Source organism: Oncorhynchus kisutch, linkage group LG22 (genome assembly GCF_002021735.2).
Source record: "Oncorhynchus kisutch isolate 150728-3 linkage group LG22, Okis_V2, whole genome shotgun sequence".
NCBI lineage: Eukaryota > Metazoa > Chordata > Actinopteri > Salmoniformes > Salmonidae > Oncorhynchus > Oncorhynchus kisutch.
In genome coordinates this window covers 9379751-9399307 of record NC_034195.2, presented here as the reverse complement: position 1 = coordinate 9399307, position 19557 = coordinate 9379751, and positions in this window count along the sequence as shown.

The following is a 19557-nucleotide window of genomic DNA, read 5'->3' as shown; positions in this document are numbered from 1 at the left end:
TTCTTGGACCCAGGTTGGTAGCAGAGGTAAAATTGAATCGAGTGAATAACAGAGCCCAACAAGCCTGCCTTGAGTTGAGGTGCTTGGCGGTGTGGAGACATTCCAATTCTTATGGTTGGTCCACACTAAGAATGGGAGTTCCGCCCCTTCAAGCCAGTGCCTCCCCTCCTCCAGTGCCATCGTGAACACCCAAAGTTCCCAATTTCCCAGGTCATAGATCCTCTCAGCAGAATTGAGACGATGGGAGAGAAAAGCGCAAGGATGCAACTTTTGGTCCTGGACAGAACGCTGGGACAGGACTGCCCCACTCCAAAGTCTGAGGCGTCAACCTCTACCAAGAACTGACGGGACGGTCCAAATGGGTTTGCCTATGGTGAAACGGTGCTTCAGATTCAGAAACACCCAGTCAGCAGCTTGGGACCACATGAACGGAACCTTAGGAGAGGTGTGTGCAGAGAGGGAGGAGGCCAGGGTGCTGTAGCTCCGAATAAGGCAGTAGTAGAAATGAGCAAATCCCAGGAAAAGTTGCAGCTGCGCTCTGGATGTGCGCTCTGGATGTGTGTTGGTGCCAATCTACCACCGCTCTCACCTTGTCAGGATCCATCTGAATGTTCCCAACAGCAATGACATATCCCAGAAAGGAGATAGTGGAACAATGGAGCTCACATTTCTCCACTTTAATAAACAGCTGATTCTCCAGGAGGCGCTGGAGAACATGCTCTTGAGCCGACTGGGAAAAGGCAAGGATGTCGTCAAGATAGACCAACACAAGTGGTTCCACATGTTATGGTGCACATTGTTGACCAGGGCCTGGAACACTGCGGGAGCAATTGTTCGAACAAATGACATAACCAGATACTCATATTGTCTTTTAGCCGTGTTGAAGGCTGTCTTCCACTTGTCTCTATCCCCTATCCAAACCAGGTGGTAGGTGTTCCGAAGCTCCAACTTCGTAAAGATGTTTGCCCCCTGAAGAGTCTTAATGAGAGGACTGGTAGAGGGTAACAATTTTCACAGTGATGTCATTGAGGCCCCGGTAGTCAACACATGGGTGTAGGGTTTTGTCCCTATTTTCCACAAAGACAAACCCTGCACCGGCAGGAGAGGCTGAAGTACGCATGATCCCGGCAGCTAGAGAGTCCTCCATGGTCTTGTATACCTCCATGGTTTTGGTCTCCGGGCCAGAAAGGGAATAAAGCCACCCCCAAGGTGGTGTGGTACCCTGGAGAAGGTCAATAGCGCAAGCATAGGGTCGAGCCATGTTGAACACCTCCCGGAGGTCCTGGTCTCCATGGGAAACAAGCCCGCAGAAGGATGTCCTAGGGCAGGCTCCACCACCTTAAGGCAATGTGCTCTAGCAGAATGGGCTCCAACCCAGGATAGAACCAGTAGCCCAGTCGATCAGGGGGTTGTGCCTCTGGAGCCATGAAAATCCCAGAACCACAGGTGCATGAGGAGATTCAATTAGTAGAAGCTGTATGGACTCACTGTGTTTACCCAACACTCGCAGGTTATTAATGGGAGTCGTACTGTGAGTGACCCTGCCAATGATTTCAGATTGTCTCGGTAATGCAGGCATCGGGGACTTCTGGGGTTGTTCGGGAGGAGAAAAAGAAACAGTTGATGAGTGAGTGAGGCTGAGAAGTCGAGGTCCCTGGGTAACTCCCAGGCTGCGAGTTATTTGATTTGCTCCAATAATCCAAGAAGGAAGGTGTCGAACAGGGACTCCAGGACTCCAAATGTATTAAAAACCAAAAATACCTTATTTACATAAGTATTCAGACCCTTTGCTATGAGTCTCGAAATTGAGCTCAGGTGCATTCTGTTTCCTTTGATCATAATTGAGATGTTTCTGCAACTTAATCGGAGTCTGCCTGTGGAAAATTAAATTGGTTGGACATAATATGGAAAGGCACGCATGTCTATATAAGGTCCCACAGTTGACAGTGCATGTCAGACAAAAAATATCTGCAGCATTGAACATCCCCAAGAACATATTGGCCTCCATCATTCTTAAATGGAAGAAGTTTGGAACCACCAAGACTCAACCTAGAGCTGGCCGCCCGGCCAAACGAGGGAGAAAGGCCTTGGTCAGGGAGGTGACCAAGAACACAATGGTCACTCTGACAGAGATCCAGACTTCTTCTGTGGAGATGAAAAAACTCTCACACCATGAGAAACAAGAATCTCTGGTCTGATGAAGCCAAGATTGAACTCTTTGGCTTGAATGCACACAGCCAAGGCCATGCAGGTGTAGCTTCAGGACAAGTCTCTGAATCTCCTTGAGTAGCCCAGCCAGAGCCAGGACTTGAACCTGATCAAACATCTCTGGATAGACCTGAAAATAGCTGCGCAGCAACACTCCCCATCCAACCTGACAGAGCTTGAGAGGATTTGCAGAGAAGAATGGGAGAAACTCCCCAAATACAGATGTGCCAAACTTGTAGTGTCATACCCAAGAATACTCAAGGCTATAATTATATCGAAGGTATTTCAACAAAGTACTGAGTAAAGAGGGGTTTTTTGCAAAAATGTCTACAAACCATTTTTTTCATTTTCGTTTTGTGGTTTTGTGTGTAGATTGGTGAGGGGGGAAAACTGTTTAACCTCTCTAGGGTATGTGGGACGCTAGCGTCCCACCTGGCCAATATCCAGTGAGATTGCAGCGCTCCAAATTCAAATACAGAAATACTCATTATAAAAATTCAGAAAAGATTCAACTATTTTACATAGATTTAAAGATTAACTTCTTGTGAATCCAACCATGGTGTCAGATTTTTTAAATGCTTTACGCCGAAAGCAAACCGTACAATTATTTGAGAACATCACTTACCTTTGATGATCTTCATAAGGTTGCACTCAGAAGACATTCATTTATTCAATAAATGTTCCTTTTGTTCGATAAAGTCTCTCTTTATATCCGAAAACCTTCGTTTTGCGTCCAAATTGTATCCGTAATGTTCATAGAAACATGTCAAGCAATGTTTGTATTGAAGCCTCAGGTGTTTTTAGCCTAAATAATCGATAATATTTCAACTGGACAATAACGTTATCAATTTAAAAGGTAAACAAGACAGGCACTCTCGGTCACGTGCATGAAAAAGCTCTGTGACACGGCAGGGTCCACTCATTCAGACTGCTCTTACTCCCTCATTTTTAAATTTGAGTACTAAGTCAATGGATATGGCATTGAATAGAAAACTACAACAACAACTTTTGCCTGCCAAAACAGTTCTGTTATACTCACAGACACTATTTTAACAGTTTTTGAAACTTTAGTGTTTTCTATCCAAACTATATGCATATCCTATCTTCTGGGCCTGAGTAGAAGGCAGTTTAAAACCTCTTGCGACGAGCTAACCCGTATCCGGGAGTGTAATCATAGCCTCAAACGCATTAGCATAACGCAGCGGACATAAACTTTTCCTATTCATGAAAAGCGCAAATGAAATGAAATAAATATATTCAAACACAAGCTTAGCCTTTTGTTAACAACACTGTCATCTCAGATTTTCTAAATATGCGTTACAGCCAACGCTAGACAACCATTTGTGTAAGTTTATCATGGCATGGCTGCTGCCAGCAGGCAACATTTGCACGAAAATAAGAAAAGCAACCAAATGAAATCATTTACCTTTAAAGAACTTCAGATGCTTTCACTCAGGAGACTCCCAGTTAGATAGCAAATGTTCCTTTTTTCCAAAAAGATTATTTTTGTAGGCGAAATAGCTCCCGTTTCTTCATCATGCTTGGCTGAGAAATCGTTGCAACTATAACGCCAAACTTTCTTCAAAATTTGCTCCATAATATCGACAGAAACACAGCAAACGTTGTTTAGGATCCATCCTCAAGGTGTTTTTAACAAATATATTCGATAATATATCCGTCGAGGCAATTGGTTTCTCATAAGAAGGGATTGGAAAAATGGCTACATCAGTATTTTACGCGAGATTTTCTGCGGGAGACACCATGTGACCACATGCTATATATGGTCCCTTACAGCCATTCTTTAATGGAAATGCCTAAAAAGACGTCACAATGCTGTAGACACCTTGGGGAATACGTGGAAAACGTAAGCTCATTCACAGCCATATAAGGAGTCATTGGCATGAGGCGGTTTCAAAAAATGCGGCACTTCCTGGTTGGATTTTTATCTGGGTTTCGCCTGTAACATCAGTTCTGTGGCACTCACAGACAATATCTTTGCAGTTTTGGAAACGTCAGAGTGTCTTCTTTCCAAAGCTGTCAATTATATGCATAGTCAAGCATCTTTTCTTGACAAACTATCTTGTTTAAAACGGGAACGTTTTTCATCCAAAAATTAAAATAGCGCCCCCTAAATCCAAGAGGTTAATTTGGGCACGCTTTTCATCCAAAATTCTGAATGCTGCCCCCTACCCTAGAGAAGTTAATCCATTTTAGAATTAGGCTGTAACATAACGAAATGTGGAAAAAGTCAAGGGGTCTGAATACTTTCTGAATGCATTGTATATCCTGGTGTATATTTTGTTTAGGTCTAGACTTTTTCAATGCTAGATCATTTAAGAAAACCCTGCACCTTGGCATTACAACAGCGTTTTATGTTAGAAGCTGAAAACATATTTACTGTGTATTCATGACTGGCCTATATGAGGATGCCCAATAAGAGTTTCTACCCATCTGTGACCAAATACCACAGCATTTTAACCATCCCCCAGGGATATCTATGAGAGGTCAATGGGAAAACATTTTTACAGTTTTATAATCCTGGGATTGGAGATGTGAATACATTACCCTCATGGGAGCTATGACTTTGATATTCAGTTTGTTGCAGAGGGCTATATGTTTCCTCTTTGCTCAGATAAAGCTTGCTAGCTCTAATGCAACCCCAAAAGTAACCTCAAAAGCTTTTACCAAAAGTTAGTGTTTGTGCCAACCTCAAAAGCCTAACAAGATACATTGTGGCAGTGTTGTACCATCCACTTTCTTCATTAAGATATTTAAATCTAGTTAAAAGCAATGTACTACATGACTATGCTCTGTGGCTGAGAGCAGGGAAAGAGGAATTTTGGTAGAATTCATCATTCTACATTGTAGCTTTATATCTTTGTCTAGTCCTCTTTGTGACTGAAAATCTGCTATTTGTTGATACATGAAAAGCCCCAATTAGCATTTCTATAACTCTCACACAGTACTGATTTAAAATATGTAAGGTAACATTTATGCATGTACATATTCCTTTGTGGGTAATAAAGGGTTAGCAGATAAAAGGTTAGCAGATATTCAGTTAAACTGCCATTTCCTGAAATTAGAAGTGACACATTTTCCATGTACTATTATGAAAAGCCTTTCGAGGGATATACAGCGAGGTCTGAAATTATTTACAACCTTCATAGAAGCTGAGCAATAATGTGTCACGCCTCGAGGGCGCCAGGCTGCCACATCATTACGCACACCTGTCACCATCATTACGCGCATCAGCACTTCCTTGGACTCACCTGGACTCCTTTACTTTGTTGATTGCCCCCTCTTTATCTGTTTGTTCCTCAGTTTGATCCCAGCTGAGCATTAATGTTGTTTTGTTTCCCCTGTCCAGATGCTGTCCATGTTTTGTTTCATTTCCGTTATTTATGAAATGTTCACTCCCTGTACTTACTTCTCATCTCCCAGCGTCTGTCCTCACTGTATAAAATAAATAATAATGAGCTACTGTATTGTATGATCCAAACAATTGGGAAATGATATTCATTAATACTAATACAATTTGTTCATAGAAAGACATTTCGTTTTTTTCTCAAAAAGGTCCAAATTGACACCCCTATAGATTTGATAAATAAAATAGCAATAGTTTTTGGTCCCATATTCCTAGCACGCAATGACTACATCAAGCTTGTGACTCTACAAACTTATTGAATGCATTTGCAGTTTGTTTTGGTTGTGTTTCAGATAATTTTGTACCCAATAGAAATTAATGTTAAAACTTCTTAGGGCTGAAATCCCGTTAACGGGATTGATATGACAACAGCCAGTGAAAGTGCAGGGCGCCAAATTCAAAACAACAGAAGTCTCATAAATAAAATTCCTCAAACATACAGTACATGTATCTTATACCATTTTAAAGGTAATCTTGTTGTTAATCCCACCACAGTGTCCGATTTCAAATAGGCTTTATTTTAGGTCAGAGCCAAGTCACAAAAACACACAGCCATTTTTCCAGCCAAAGAGCGGAGTCAAAAAAAGCAATAGAATGAATCACTAACCTTCTTATTTTTTTATTTTACTAGGCAAGTCAGTTAAGAACGAATTCTTATTTACAATGACAGCCTAGGAACAGTGGGTTAACTGCCTGTTCAGGGGCAGAATGAAAGATTTGTACCTTGTCAGCTCAGGGATTTGAACTTGCAACCTTCCAGTTACTAGTCCAATGCTCTAACCACTAGGCTACCCTGCTGACCATTTGATGATCTTCATCAGATGACACTCATTTGATTTCATGTTACACAATACATGTATGTTTTGTTCTGTAAAGTTCATATTTATATCAAAAAATCGCACTATACATTGGGCGCGTTATGTTCAGTAGGTCCAAAAACATCCGGTCAATTTGCAGAGAGCCACATCAATTTTGAGAAATACTCATCATAAATGTTGATGAAAATACAATTGTTATACATGGAATTAAATATATACTTCTCCTTAATTCAACCACTGTGTCAGATTTCAAAACAGTTTTAAAGAAAAGCAAACCATGCAATAATCTGAGAACCATGCTCAGAGAACAAATACATGTTTTTATTAATTTTTTTATTTCACCTTTATTTAACCAGGTAGGCAAGTTGAGAACAAGTTCTCATTTACAATTGCGACCTGGCCAAGATAAAGCAAAGCAGTTTGACACATACAACAACACAGAGTTACACATGGAGTAAAACAAACATAATGGTGAGAGGTTAGCCTGTCTTTGGGGTATGATATTTGACATTGTGTAGGTTTCTCACTCATCATTATTATCTCTTTTTAAAAGTTTAGATTGTTTAGAAATTCACTAGAAATTTTAATTAAGCCTGATATTGTCAAGGTAAATCAAGTTAAAACCTGTTAAAGATAGGGCAGAATACTGCCCCCTTTGGAGGAATTGGAGGTAATTGTGTTACATATTGGTCACGTTGGTCACACAGTTTATTTGTAATGTGTGACTGTATATTAGAGCTGGGCAGAAAATAGAAAATACCAGTTTTTCACATACTCAAAGTAGTCAAATTGAAACATAAAGAAAACTATTTTCTTTCATATTCAAATACAGATCTCAGAAAAACAAATCATATTTGAAATTATTTTGAATACCTATCAGAAAACCAAATAATATTTAAAAGGTATTTGAATATATGCAAGTTATTTGAAAACCAAAACATTATTTATTTAACATTTAACATGTTTTATGATTACCTTATCTCTGTTCCCCACGCATACAATTATCTATAATTTCCCTCCAAAGACCAGGGAGGTTTTCCAATGCCTCGCAAACAATGTCACCTATTGGTAGATGGGTACATTTAAAAAACAGACATTGACTATCCCTTTGAGCATGGTGAAGTTATTAATTACACATTGAATGCCGTTTCAATACACCCAGACACTACAAAGTTACAGACGTCCTTCCTAACTCAGGGGGGGGGGGTTCAGGATAAAAAAATACATGGAATGGATCTAAGCACAGGCAAAAATCCTATAGGAAAACCTGGTTCAGTGTGGTTTCCACAGGACACTGGAAGACAAATTCACCTTTCAGCATGACAATAACCTTAAACAAAGGGCCAAATATACACTGGAGTTGCTTACCAAGAAGAAGGTGAATGTTCCTGAGTGGCCGAATTACATTTTTGACTATGTGTGGAAAATGTATAAAACATGAATCACTCACAACATTACCTCACCCTTCACCTCCACATTAACTGAACCTTCTTCCAACCAGGACAATGGCAACAATTGACAGAACAAGGCAAATACATAATTATCAGCTATATATGTGAATTGTAATAATCTAGCTAGCCATCTAGGTAAACAGGTAAAAATGACCTAAAACTAATTTTATGCAAGTTAGATGTATATTGTTTGTGGGTAACTACAAATTCTTCATGGCTAGCTATCTAGCCAGTTAGTGAGTCTATAGGGCTATGGATGTACCCATTCACTGAACCGTCTTCCAGCCAGGACAACAATGGTAATAAAGACAAAACAAGATATACACAAAGCAACCGTTTTACTTCAAAACTATCAGCTAGCTATATGTGAATCGTAATAATGTATGGTTCATTCGGAAAGTATTCAGACCCCTTGACTTTTTCCACATTTTATTACGTTACAGCCTTATTCTAAAATTGATGCAATTATTTTTTTACCTCATCAATCTACACACAATACCCCATAAATAGAAAGTGAACATTTTTGCAAATGTATACAAAAAACAAATACCTTACAGACATAAGTATTCAGACTGTTTGCTATGAGACTCGAAATTGAGCTCAGGTCTGGGGAAGGGTACCAAAACATTTATTCTAAGGCTACCAAAAACACAGTGGCATCCATCATTCTTAAATGGAAGAAGTTTGTAACTGCCAAGATTCTTCCTAGAGCCAAAGTTAGCAATCGGGGCAGAAGGCCCTTGGTCAGGGACGTGACCAAGAACCCGATGGTTACTCTGGCAGAGTTCTAGAGTTCCTCTGTGGTAATGGGAGAACCTACCAGAAGGACAACTATTGCTGCAGCACTCCGCCAATCAGGCCTTTATGGTAGAGTGGCCAGACGGAAGCCACTCCTCAGTAATAGGCACATGAGTTTGCCAAGAGGCACCTAAAGGACTCTCAGACCATGAGAAACAAGATTCTCTAGTCTGATGAAACCAAGATTGAACACTTTGGTCTGAAAACTAAGCATCACGTCGAGGAAACCTGGCACCAGAATGGGAGAAATTCCCCAAATTCAGGTTGGCAAACATACCCAAGAAGACTCAAAGCTGCAATCGCTGCCAAATGTGAATCAAGTCCTGAATAAAGGGTCTGAAAATGTATATAAATGTGATATTTCATGTTTTACATTTTTAGATATTTACAAGCATATCCCCAAAACTGTTTTTGCTTTGTCAGTATGGGGTTTTGTGTGTTGATTGATGAAAGAAAAAAAGTTTTAATACATTTTATAATAAAACTGTAACGTAACAAAATGTGGAAAAAGTCAAGGGGTCTGAATACTTTCCGAATGCATTGTAGCTAAGCAAATAGTTTAACAGGTAAAAATGACCTAAAACTAATGTCATGCAAGATAGATGTCAATTATTTGTGGGTAGCTAGCTAACAATTGTTCATGGCTATCTGGCTACTCCAATTGAATTATTATGGGCTTGCAATATAAGGCAAATGGGCAGGTATTCCACAAAGCATAGTTAAAACTATAGTTCTCAGGTCTGTTGCATATTGGATAATAAACAACACTGGCCGTTGTAATGGGCAGTTCAATGGTGAGAAATATTTTAGTCCCTGGAGCAAAAAAGTTGTGCCATCCAGGAGCACGAGTACAGGACATCAATAAGCTTTTGCCAAACATTTTAAATCTGAATCTCTCATAGTTCATGTGGGATTCAATGACATTATGAAGGGCAGCTCAGGACAGCTGAAGATGGATTTTAAAGAACTGATTGGTTCTCTGCTTGACACCAACAAACGCCCCATGACATCAGGCCCTGTGCCCTCCCTAAATCGTGGCATTTAACGTTTCAGCAGACTTTTAACCCTCCATAACTGGCTAGGAGACTGCTGCAGATCTGTGGATGTAACATTTATTGACAATTTTGATTCACCCAAATCCTTTGGATGGGATTCACCCAAATCCTTTGTGTCCCTGGATCCTTTCACAGCAATATAAGGCTGTGTTGAGATAATGACTTATCAATGACCCAGCTCAGTTAATCCCTACCATTGTGTCGCTGAGTTGCCATAATGCTTCAGCAAATGTACATTATTTCTGGGGCATTGGAAGACACAATGTAAGTAACCTCATGTACGTCCCCCTAAATGCCCTGAATGCCTCTGCTGATTCTACTGCTATTGCATGCAATAATCATGTGACTATGAACCAAAGTTATACTGTTAGCACTGAGGCAGTGGGCCCAAATAGGAAATCAACTATGTGCAGCTCACCCTGCAATAACATAAATAACATGAGCATATCTACTTCCGCTAAGCTTCCCAGTAAAGTAATGAAAACAATCCCAGAAAGTGTTAAAAATAGTCCACGTTAACATATGTAGCTTAAGAAACAAGGTTAATAATTTTCTAAAAACAGATAACATTCATATTTTGACAATCTCTGACACTCACTTATATAATACCTTTGATGATACAGTGGTAGCAATACATAGTTATAACATCTACAGAAATGCCAGAAATGTCAAAGGTGGAGGTATTGCCGTTTATGTTCCGAACCACATTCCTATAAAGCCTCACCCAAAGCCCCTTCTGAGGGGAAGCTGCTGTAGACCACAAAGTGCTAAAAGTCAGTATCTGGAAAATGTGTGAAATTCTTGATAATGTATGTGATATCAACAGAGAGGTATATTTTCTTGGTGATTTACAGTGCATTCAGAAATATTTCAGACTCCTTGACTTGTGAAAATATTGTTACATTACAGCCTTATTTTACAATGGATTAAATAGTTGTTTCCCCTCATCAATCTACACACAATACCCCATAATAACAAAGGAAAAACTGTTTTTTAGAATTTACAAGCTTGGCACACCAGTATTTGGGGAGTTTCTCCAATTCTTCTCTGCAGATCCCCTCATGCTTTCATGTTGGATAGGGAGCATCGCTGCACAGCTATTTTCAGATCTCTTTAGAGATGTTTGATTGGGTTCAATTCCGGGCACTGGTTGGAAGAGACTTGTCCAGAAGCCACTCCTGACTTGTTTTGGCTGTGTGCTTACAGTTGTTGTCCTGTTGAAAGTTGAACATTTGCCCCAGTCTGAGGTCCTGAGCTCTCTGGAGCATGTTTTCATCAATTGCTCCGTTCTTCTTTCCCTTGACTAGTCTCCTAGTCCCTGCCACTGAAAGACATCTCCACAGCATGATGCTGTCCCACCATGGTTCACGGTAGAGATGATGCCAGGTTTCCACCAGACATGATGCTTGGCATTCAGGCCAAAGAGTTCAATATTGATTTCATCAAACCAGAGCGGGCTGTCATGTGCCTTTAACTGAGGAGTGGCCACTCTACCATAAACGCCTGATTGGTGGAGTGCAGCAGAGATGGTTGTCCTTCTGGAAGGTCCTCCCATCTCCACAGAATAACTCTGGAGCTCTGTCAGAGTGACCATCGGGTTCTTGGTTACCTCCCTGACCGAGGCCCTTCTTCCCCGATTGCTCAGTTTGGCCGGGCAGCCAGCTCTAGAAAGAGTCTTGGTGGTTCCAAACTTTTTCCATTTAAGAATGATGGAGGCCACAGTGATCTTGGGGACCTTCAATGCTGCAGACAGTTTTTGGTACCCTTGACCAAATCTGTGCCTCGACACACTCCAGTCACGGAGCTCTACTGACAATTCCTAAGACCACATGGCTTGATTTTTGCTCTGACATGGACTGTGAACTGTGGGACCTTATATAGACAAGTGTGTGCCTTTCTAAATCATGTCCAATCAATTGAATTTACTACAGGTGGACTCCCATCAAGTTGTTGAACCATCTCAAGGATGATCAAAGGAAATAGAATGCACCTGAGCTCAATTTCGAGTCTCATAGCAAAAGGTCTGAATACTTTTGTCAATAAAGTATTTAAAAGAATACACAGTACCTGTAAACAGTTTGGCCACACCTACTCATTCAAGGATTTTTCTTTCCTTTCACTATTTTCTACATTGTAGACTAATAGTGAAGACATCAAAACTATGAAATTACACACATGGAATCAAGTACTAACCAAATCAAAGTATATTTTATATTTGAGATTCTTCAAAGTACCCATCCTTTGCCTTGATGACACTATTGGTATTCTCTCAACCAGCTTCACCTGGAATGCATTTCTGACAGTATTGAAGGAGTTCCTACACATGCTGAGCACTTTTCCTTAACTGCTTTTCCTTAACTCTGTGGTCCAACTCATCCCAAACCATCTCAATTGGTTTGAGGTCAGGAGATTGTGGAGTCCAGGCCATCTGATGCAGTACTCCATTTGTCCTCTGACAAATCAACTGTAAATTTCGGTGTTCCTCAAGGTTCCGTTTTAGGACCACTATTGTTTTCACTATATATTTTATCTCTTGGGGATGTTATTCGAAAACATAATGTTAACTTTCACTGCTATGCGGATGACACACAGCTGTACATTTCAATGAAACATGGTGAAGCCCCAAAATTGCCCTTGCTAGAAGCATGTGTTTCAGACATAAGGAAGTGGATGGCTGCAAACGTTCTACTTTTAAACTCGGACAAAACAGAGATGCTTGTTCTAGGTCCCAAGAAACAAAGAGATCTTCTGTTGAATCTGACAATTAATCGTAATGGTTGTACAGTCGTCTCAAATAAAACTGTGAAGGACCTCGGCATTACTCTGGACCCTGATCTCTCTTTTGAAGAACATTTCAAGACCATTTCAAGGACAGCTTTTTTCCATCTACGTAACATTGCAAAAATCAGAAACTTTCTGTCCAAAAATGCAGAAAAATTAATCCATGCTTTTGTCACTTCTAGGTTACACTACTGCAATGCTCTACTTTCCGGCTACCCGGATAAAGCACTAAATAAACTTCAGTTGGTGCTAAATACGGCTGCTAGAATCCTGACTAGAACCAAAAAATGTCAAGGTTTTACTGCTAACCTACAAAGCATTACATGGGCTTGCTCCTACCTATCTCTCTGATTTGGTCCTGCCGTACATACCTACACGTACGCTACGGTCACAAGACGCAGGCCTCCTAATTGTCCCTAGAATTTCTAAGCAAACAGCTGGAGGCAGGGCGATCTCCTATAGAGCTCCATTTTTATGGAATGGTCTGCCTACCCATGTCAGATACGCAAACTCGGTCTCAACCTTTAAGTCTTTACTGAAGACTCATCTCTTCAGTGGGTCATATGATTGAGTGTAGTCTGGCCCAGGAGTGGGAAGGTGAACGGAAAGGCTCTGGAGCAACAAACCGCCCTTGCTGTCTCTGCCTGGCCGGTTCCCCTCTTTCCACTGGGATTCTCTGTCTCTAACCCTATTACAGGGGCTGAGTCACTGGCTTACTGGTGCTCTCTCATGCCGTCCCTGAAAGGGGTGCTGTGGTGTGGTCATCCTGTCTGGGTTGGCGCCCCCCCCCCCCTTGGGTTGTGCCATGGCGGAGATCTTTGTGGGCTATACTCAGCCTTGTCTCAGGATGGTAAGTTGGTGGTTGAAGATATCCCTCTAGTGGTTTGGGGGCTGTGCTTGGGCAAAGTGGGTGGGGTTATATCCTTCCTGTTTGGCCCTGTCCGGGGGTGTCCTCGGATGGGGCCACAGTGTCTCCTGACCCCTCCTGTCTCAGCCTCCAGTATTTATGCTGCAGTAGTTTATGTGTCGGGGGCTAGGGTCAGTTTGTTATCTGGAGTACTTCTCCTGTCCTATTCGGTGTCCTGTGTGAATCTAAGTGTGCATTCTCTAATTCTCTCCTTCTCTCTTTCTTTCTCTCTCTCGGAGGACCTGAGCCCTAGGACCATGCCCCAGGACTACCTGACATGATGACTCCTTGCTGTCCCCAGTCCACCTGGCCGTGCTGCTGCTCCAGTTTCAACTGTTCTGCCTTATTATTATTCAACCATGCTGGTCATTTATGAACATTTGAACATCTTGGCCATGTTCTGTTATAATCTCCACCCGGCACAGCCAGAAGAGGACTGGCCACCCCACATAGCCTGGTTCCTCTCTAGGTTTCTTCCTAGGTTTTGGCCTTTCTAGGGAGTTTTTCCTAGCCACCGTGCTTCTACACCTGCATTGCTTGCTGTTTGGGGTTTTAGGGTGGGTTTCTGTACAGCACTTTGAGATATCAGCCGATCTACGAAGGGCTATATAAATACATTTGATTTGATTTTGATTTGATCCATCAAGCTCCTTCTTGGTTAAATAGCCCTTACACAGCCTGGAGGTGTGTTGGGTCATTGTCCTGTTGAAAAACAAATAATAGTCCCACTAAACCAGATGGATGGATATAGCTGCAGCAAGCTGTGGTAGCCTTGCAGGTTAAGTTTGCCTTGTATCATGAATAAATCACAGATAGTGTCACCAGCAAAGCACACCCACACCATCACACCTCCTCCTCCATGCTTCACGGTGAAACCCACACATGCATAGATCATCTGATCACCTACTCTGCATCTCACAAAGACACAACAGTTGGAACCAAAAATCTCAAATTTGAACATTGGTCATGGCCCAAGCAAATTTCTTCTTCTTATTGCTGCCATTTAGTAATAGTTTCTTTCCAGCATTCTGTGGCACATTATCTATTTGTCAGCCATTTTTTCTGTTAATGCAAGTTATTGCTAGTTTGACAACCAGAGGGAATCTTTGAGAAGCTTTTGATAGTATTCTGTATTGGCATTACCAGAGAATTTAAAACCTTTTTTTGTAATAACATAGTATATGGGATTGATTTTAAGAAAGCTGTCTTAAATATTTTGATGAACCTTTTTGGGATAGGGGGCAGCATTTTCACTTTTGGATGAATAGAGTGCCCACAGTGAACTGCCTCATACTATGTCCCAGATCCATATATATATATAATATATATTTATATATAATATATATGCATATTATTATTAGTATTGGATAGAAACACTCTCAAGTTTCTAAAACTGTTTGAATGATGTCTGTGAGTATAACAACACTCATATGGCAGGCAAAAACCTGAGAAGAATCCAACCAGGAAGTGGAGGTTTGTTTTTCAAAGCTTGGCCTACCGAGTACACATTGAGATATGGATGAGGTTGCACTTCCTAGGACAACTGTCTTTTGAAACTTGAATGAGGATCCTACTATAAAGGAGGGGCTCATGAGACCTCTTTGAGTCAGTGGTCTGGCAGAGAGCCTTGGTCTCATGACGCGTGCTCCCGACAGAGTTACCTCGCGTTCCAATGCTTTTTCTGAAGACAAAGGAATTCTCCGGTTGGAACATTATTGATGTTTTATGTTAAAAACATCCTGACGATTGATTCCATACATCGTTTGACATGTTTCTAAAGGACAGTAACGGAACTTTTCAAGTTTTTGTCTGGATGAAATGCTCGCTCCTCGTGAAGATGGATTACTGGGCTGAACACGCTAACAACAAGTGGCTATTTGGAAATAAATGATGGAACAAATCAGTCATTTATTGTCAAACTGGGATTCCCAGGAGTGCCTTCTGATGAAGATCATCAAAGGTAAGTGAATATTTATGGTGTTGTTTCTAACTTTGTTGATTCCATAATGGCGGCTATTCCTCTGGCTGTTTTGGGTTCTGAGCGCCGTTTTCAGATTATGCTTTTTCCGTAAAAAAAATGTAAAATCTGACACAGCGGTTGCATTAAGGAGAAGTCTCTTTAATTCTGTGAATAACACTTGTATCTTTTCTGCAAAATCACAGGATGTTTTGGAATCAAAACATTACTGCACGTAAGGCACCAATGTAAACTGACATTTTTGGATATAAATATACACATTATCGAACAAAACATATATATATTGTGTAACATGATGTCATATGAGTGTCATCTGATGAAGATCCTCAAAGGTTAGTGATTAATTTTATCTATATTTCTGCTTTTTGTGACTCCTAACTTTGTCTGGAAAAATGGCTGTGTTTTTTTGACTTGACGGTGATCTAACATGTTGTGCTTTAGCTGTAAAGCATTTTTGAAATCGGACACGATGGGTAGATTAAGAAGATGTTTATCTTTCATTTGCTGTATGACTTGTTAATGTGTGAAAGTTACATATTTCAAAAAAATATTTTTGAATTTCGCAAGCTGCCTTTACAACGGAATACTAGCTAGCCAAACCCCTGCACTAGAGAGGTTAACATTATGGTGTTTCTATACAGAAAAAAACAAAACCGTCAGGGTTTTAGTAAGGATGGAATGGAAAATATGGCAATGTATAACGTGACGGTCGAGAGTAGGCTACAGGATTGGAGGATTCTAAAGTGTTTGCCCTCATGATACAACTTTTATATTCCAATATTTCTGTAAATCAGTGATATTTATTCCCATAGTAATTCGTTATGGATCCATCCATCACCATCTTCATTTTGAAAGAGTATTTTTATCATTATTTTATTAACAAAGTGTTTTTATTTGTTTATTGGGCTACTGTGCAGTCTACAATACATACTGTAGTAAACATGGGAAAAATCCAAATTCCTTACATAAGGGAGAGCAAAAAAAGAAAACCAGCCCCGTCGCAGACCACGATGTCTTGCTCCGAGACAAACTGAACAACTTCTTCGCTCGCTTTGAGGACAATACAGGGCCACCACTACCAAAACCTGCGGACTCTCCTTCACCGCAGCAAAAGTGAGTAAAACATTTAAACGTGTTAACCCTCTCAAGGATGCCGGTCCAGGCGGCATCCCGTCCTCAGAGCATGTGCAGACCAGCTGGCTTGTGTGTTTACGGACATTTTCAATCAATCCCTATCCCAGTCTGCTGTTCCCACATGCTTCAAGAGGGCCACCATTGTTCCTGTTCCCAAGAAAGATAAGGTAACTGAGCTAAATGACAGTTGCCCCATAGCAATCACTTCCCTCATCATGAAGTGCTTTGAGAGACTAGTCAAGGATCATATCACCTCCACCTAACACCCTAGACCCACTCCAATTTGCTTACGGCCCCAAAACGTCCATAGACGACGCATCACACTGCACACTGCCCTAACCCATCTGGAAAAGAGGAATACCTATGTAAGAATGCTGTTCATCTACTACAGCTCAGCATTTAACACCATAGTACACTCAAAATGTGTCATTAAGCTCGAGACCCTGGGTCTCGACCCCACCCTGTGCAACTGGGTCCTGGACTTTCTGACGGGCCGCCCCCAGATGGTGAGGGTAGGAAGCATCTCTTCCCCCTGATGGCCATGCATGCCTCCAACTCAATCATCACGTTTGCAGATGACACTACAGTGGTAGGCTTGATTACCAACAACGACAAGACGGCAGACAGGGAGGAGGTGAGGGCCCTCGGAGTGTGGTGTCAGGAAAACAACCTCACACTCAACATCAACAAAACAAAGGGGATGGTCGTGGACTTCAGGAAACAGCAGAGGGAGCACCCCCCTATCCACATTGACGGGACAGTAGTGGAAAAGGTGGAAAGTTTTAAGTTCCTCGACGTACACATCACAGACGAACTTAAATGGTCCACCCATACAGACAGCGTGGTGACGAAGACGCAACAGCGCCTCTTCAACCTCAGGAGGCTGGAGAAATGTGCCTTGTCACCAAAAACACTCGCAAACTTTTACAGATGCACAATCGAGAGCATCCTGTCGGGCTTTATCACTGCCTGATACGGCAACTGCTTCACCCACAACCGCAAGTTTCTCCAGAGTGTAGTGAGGTCTGCACAACGCATCACCAGGGGCAAACTACCTGCCCTCCAAGACATCTACACCACCCGATGTCACAGGAAGGCCAAAAAGATCATCAAGGACAACAACCACCCAAGCCACTGTCTGTTCACCCCGCTATCATCCAGAAGGCGAGGTCAATACAATGAAATCATAGCTGGGACCAAGAGACTGAAAAAGCTTCTATCTCAAGGCCACCAGGCTGGTAAACAGCCATCACTAACATTGAGTAGCTGCTGCCAACATACTGACTCAAATCTCTAGCCACTTTATTAATTAAAAATGTAATAAATGCATCACTAGTCACTTTATATAATGTTTACATAACCTACATTACTCATCTCATATGAATATACTGTACTTTATACCATCTACTGCATCTTGCCTGTTCTGTTCGGCCATCGCTCATCCATATATTTATATGAACATATTCTTATTCAATCCTTGATTACTTGTTAGATATTAGTTAACCTTTTGCGTGTAGTGGGCAGTATTTTCATTTTTGGCTAAAAAACGTACCCATTTGAAACTGCCTATTTCTCAGCCCCAGAAACTAGAATATGCATATCATTGTCAGATTAGGATAGAAAACACTCTAAAGTTTCCAAAACTGTAAAAATATTGTCTGTGAGTATAACAGAACTGATATTGCAGGCGAAAGCCTGAGAACAATCCAATCAGGAAGTGCCTCTTATTTTGAAACCTCTCTGTTCCTATGCATGCCTATCCTCCATTTAAAGGGATATCAATCAGGTTCCTTTTTCTATGGCTTCCCTAAGGTGTCAACAGTCTTTAGACATAGTTTCAGGCTTTTATTTTGAAAAATGCGAGTGAAAGATCACATTGCGTAAGTGGATAGTTGGGGGCTCTCAGAGTGAATTTTGCACTACAGAGTAAAGCGGCCATTGTTCCTCCCGGTCCTATTGAAAAAGCTACACACCCGGTTGATATATTATCTAATATGTATTTTAAAAACAACCTGAGGATTGATTGTAAAAAACGTTTGACATGTTTCTGTGGACATTATGGATATTATTTGGAATATACGTCTGTGTTGTCGTGCCTGCTCTTCTCTGTGGATTTCTGGACATAACGCGACAAACAAACGGAGGTATTTTGGGTATAAAATAATCTTTATGGAACAAAAGGAACATTTGTTGTGTAACTGGGAGTCTCGTGAGTGAAAACATTCAAAGATCATCAAAGGTAAACTATTAATTTGATTGCTTTTCTGATATTCGTGACCTATTTACTTAATGCTTAGTGTACATAATGTTATGTTCTGCTATCGTTCTAAAGCATCATTTCAAAATCTGAGACGACAGGTGGATTAACAAAAGGCTAAACTGTATTTTGCAATATTGCACTTGTGATTTCATGAATATGAATATTTTTTTGTAATATTATTTGACTGTGGCGCTATGCTATTCAGCGGTTGCTGGTGACAATTATCCCGCTACCGGGATTGGTAGGGTCAACAACTTAAATAAAGGTTACACTAAGAGCGTAACATTTCTGCACCCTCATTTTCTAATTATTGTCTAAGCAATACCCAAACTGAGATTAAGTGAAAATAAAAATATAATTGATTTATCAAGACCAGACCCATGCTTGCCTGAGAGCAATGTGAAACAGTGCTAACATAGTTGTAGGCTTTTGCTTCTAACTTCAATATGTCTTTAAATAAATAAGACCTACACCATATTTAACAGCACATTACTCAACACTATTGAGACTCATATCTATTGAGACTCATTTCGCCTATGGTAGGCCTACACTATATAGAAAAATATTTGTATCAATGACGTAACTCTCCGCCAATAATTACATTTAGAGGATTGGAGGACTCTAAAATAATATCTAAGGGGCATTTTCCGTTATTCTCACAGATCTTATCTGAGAATATCTAAAGGGCTTTTATATCATTCTAAATGAATTAATAATAATAATAATACTTATAAAACATTACT